This window comes from Pteropus alecto, unplaced genomic scaffold, assembly GCF_000325575.1.
Source record: "Pteropus alecto unplaced genomic scaffold, ASM32557v1 scaffold63, whole genome shotgun sequence".
NCBI classification, from domain to species: Eukaryota; Metazoa; Chordata; class Mammalia; order Chiroptera; family Pteropodidae; genus Pteropus; species Pteropus alecto.
In genome coordinates this window covers 700,137-704,009 of record NW_006434897.1, presented here as the reverse complement: position 1 = coordinate 704,009, position 3,873 = coordinate 700,137, and the positions used below count along the sequence as shown (strand labels likewise).

The window sequence follows — 3,873 nt, the reverse complement described above, 5'->3', positions numbered from 1 at the left end:
CAGCGGAGCCAAGGAGGGGGGTGTCTGAACAAGGTTTAATCATTGATTGACGTAGGGAAACTGATAGGGATGTCCCGGGTCTCTCGTGACAATCTTCCAAACATTCCTCACTAAACCCCTGTCAAAAGAACCCTCTGGAGACTAGTTTACATCAAAAGACAGCCACTCAACTTTACACAATGTTTTTAGTCTGCCTGGAGAAAACTTTATGCCATAGTCAGCTCCTTCTACAAACCTTTCTTTGAAATGTCACAGGAGACAACCCAAGGGTGTCTTCTGTGAACTCAGGCTTCCCCCCATCTCTTGCGCAGAAAACACAAAACAGACACTCAGACAAGAACAATCAGACACTCAGACAAGAACAATTACTGGGGTGTATGTAGGTGGACCCAGAGAAGTCCGCCACCTACAATCTAGATAAGACCAGAGACAATAAACAGAACCTGACAACAGGGAGAAGATAGTAAAACATAGACATAGGAAAAGAGGAACTTATCTGGGGGACCACTGGGAGGTTGATTTCACTGAGGTAACCCCGACTGTGGATTACAGTCTATTATAGTAAAAAGATGTAGCGAAGTCATGATATTCTCAAATGCTGAGCATGTAGATTGTAAGTGCTTAAAAAGAATGTCACAACAACACACATAATTCAAATGTTTTAGACTAACAAGCTTAAAATTTCTACATTAACAGTTCCTTGTTGTTGCCAAAAGTTTTCACATTTGTGAGAGCAAAGACCTTCATTATTGTCACCAAACTTTGGTATAAATGGTTAAGATATTGTATCACATGGTGCTACATTAATGATGAATTGATTCGAGAATAACTTCCTGTATTTAAAACTCAGCCATCAAAATGCTCCATTGAAAGAAAAGGGCATCACCAAAAGACATGTACTAGAATGTTTGTGATTAACACCATCTCTAGTAGCGTCCAACAGAAGAATGAATTAACAAATTGCGGTATATTCACAGAATGGAATAAAAGGAATGATCTACAACTATATGCAATGATATGGAAGAATCTCACAAATATAAAGTTGAATAAAGAAGTAGAACAAAAAAGTACATACTTTATGATTATGGATATAGAGTACAAAGACAGGCAAAACTAATCTATGCTGTTGAAAATCAGGATAGGCAATGACTAAAAGGCAGTATGATGGAGTTCCTAGCTGTTAATAATGTTCTATTTTTTGATTCTGGGTACACAGGTGTGTTCAGATTGTAAAAATTCATTGAGTTTGGGATATGTGCACTTTCCTGTATATAGACACACACATATATAATTCTTCAATAAAAAATTTAAAAAGAAAATTTCAGAAAGCTCATGAAAATTGAATTTCAACACATAATCCTCAAATGTCATTACTAGAATTCATAAGTCGTCAGTGTGAGACTCACTCTCTAAATAGAGTATTCAAAGAACTGGATTCAGAATAGCAGTCTGGGGACCAAAATACCTAATATGTCAAAAATCTCCAATCTCTCTGCTTTTTTCTACCTGCAGTGATATCACCATAGTTTAAACCAGGTCATTTCCTACCTTGAGTTTCATCTGATATAGCTTCCTAACCACTCTCCCAATAGCTTATTTTATCTGTTCTCAACAAATTAACCTAAGTGATTTAAAGTCTAAATCAGATCATTTTAGTTCTTTGCTTAAAATGTCTCAAGAGTCCCATTAAATTTAAAATTAATGCACACTCCAACACTTGGCTACATGGTCTGGCTTCTGTCTACCTCATCAACCTCATGTCATGCTGCTCTCCCCCTACCTCTACATTGGAGCCACATTGACCTTTCTGTTCCTCCAAAATTTCAAGCTGTCCCACCTCAGGACCTTTGCTTTGCTGTCCCCTCTGCCTGAAGAAATCGTCACTTTCCTGTTTTCTTACTCTCCGAGTCTCCGTTTAAATGTTATAAAGTTCTCTCATAACAAGCCTCCCTATGTCACATCAACCTCCTATTATTCTCTATATCCACACCTTGTCTATTTCCTTCCTTGACATGATTTGTTATTTTATTTGCTTGTTTACCTGTTTGTTTTCTCCCTCTTGCTCCTCATTAGACTGTAAGCTATATGAAGGCAGCTATCACTTCTAGTCTATTCGAGTCGGGATTGTATCTCCAGTGCTTAGCACAGTGCCTCAAATACAAAAAAAAAAAAAAAAAAATCCTACATAAACGGAAATACTTGTTGAACGAAAGAATCGACAATCTCAGGGGATCACAAGATGCCCGTTAAGTCACGAAGAATGCTGCACTTCGAGTTTTTCAAAGAATAGCAATGAACCAGATGCCTTTCAAGAAGCCCTTTGCCCAGGTGTTGTTAGCATTCCTTTTTTGGTTTCCTAGTTGTCACAACTACAGCCCCCAAACCCCAAACGACACCTCTCCTTCCCCGCCCCGCTCCCTGATGATGGACTCGCTGGCTAGGAACAGTCTCCCGACCCCACCCACTGCCGAGGCGCCCCATCATTGGCCCGCGCGCCCAGGCCTTCGGGCGGGTGGGATGTCACCCCTAGCCTCTACTGGCCCAAGTCGACGTCGGTCCGCAGCGCAGTGCTGGAAGTCGGCCAAGTCAAATTGCAGTTACAGGGAGGCTCGTTCTCTTTGGAATTTGTGATTGGTGCGCCGACGGCAAGCGCACCGCCTTTCTCAGCGCAGATTGGCCGGGGCTGCCGTCAGTCAGGGGAAACAGTCTTCCCTTTTCCATCTGGCCCACTGCGGGGGTCAAATTCTCGAGAATTTCCAGGAAACTAACCAGTGGCTGTTCTAAGTGCTTGCTCCAGAGATCAGAAACATCGGAGAAGGCAGTCTTATTTACCGACCAAGAAAGCACCTCCTCCGCCTTTCGTTAGCTAATTAAAAAATTTCCAGGAACCTAACCATCACGAGGTAAGAGCCTAGGGAATTCACTTTATTTTGATTTCTGTTAATTTTTTATAATATCATTTATGGGCCGGGTCGCATCCCACCGCTCCCAGATCGTAGAATGGATAGTTAATGGGGCAGGGTTTCCTAGGACGCGAGAGGAAATATAGGTTGAATTTCCTCAGCCTCCTCAGTCCGAGCTCCACGGTCGGTGTCTGTATTCTCTGTGCGCAGTTTTCTTTCCTTCTGAGGTCAGGGGCAGCTGGTCTGGGCTTCACTGTGGGCTGAAGGCGTTTCCTGTTGAGACTCCTCGAATTTGACCGCAGGCTGGAGGCGCCAGCTCAGTAAGTTGGGTCCGCCGAGGCAGAGGGAAGAAGGGACCGCGGAAGGGACGATGGAAGGGAGGCAGGGGCTGCCCTTTGTGTTTCCCTTTAGCGAGGCCCCGCGTCGAGGATGCTGCAGGAGTCGACGCGGCGTCGTCGCCGCAGCTGCAGCCGGGGAGAGGGAGACGTAGGCGACACCTGGGATCCATATTTGGAGAGGGTGGTTGGGAGGTGGATACCCGGCGGCGGTAGGTGCTAGGGGAAACCCAGCCATCTGCAGTGCTGGGCCGGCGAGAGGGTGTGCTTCTTCCCCTGTATCACACTAGGTGTTCATCTGTCACGGCCAGGGAGACGAGCCCAGGATCCTGAATTGTGCAACACAGAGGTTTTCAGGGCCTCAGAATAAAGAAGGATGCAGAGCCTTGGTTGGTGTCGATGTGAGGGTTTTGCTCTTTTCCTAGGAGAGCATTGTAATTAGGCTTTGTGGCTGGTGTTGTCTTTTTTAGCAGCCAATTTCTGTAGATTAGAGATTTCACAGGAGGTGACAAAGACGAGATTCCGGATGGAAATAGCCTGGGAATTTGGAATCTCCAAAGCTCCATTTAGCCTTTCTGAGCTTCAGACTGGAAATGTGCAACAAGGCCTCTTCAGTCCTTTGCACCCTTCGCCAG

General features: G+C 44.5%; 1 protein-coding gene across 2 annotated transcripts in view; it reads left to right on the top strand.

Annotated features, from left to right (window-relative positions):
- Positions 1-2,705: 2,705 nt before the first annotated feature.
- The window catches only part of PPM1K (protein phosphatase, Mg2+/Mn2+ dependent 1K), a 21,913-nt gene continuing 20,745 nt past the window's right edge, over positions 2,706-3,873 (top strand). For both annotated transcript variants that reach the window (XM_006910718.3, XM_015588495.2), the window contains exon 1: positions 2,706-2,903. The gene's annotated coding sequence lies outside the window, so the exon portion shown is untranslated. The remainder of the gene's footprint in view (positions 2,904-3,873) is intronic.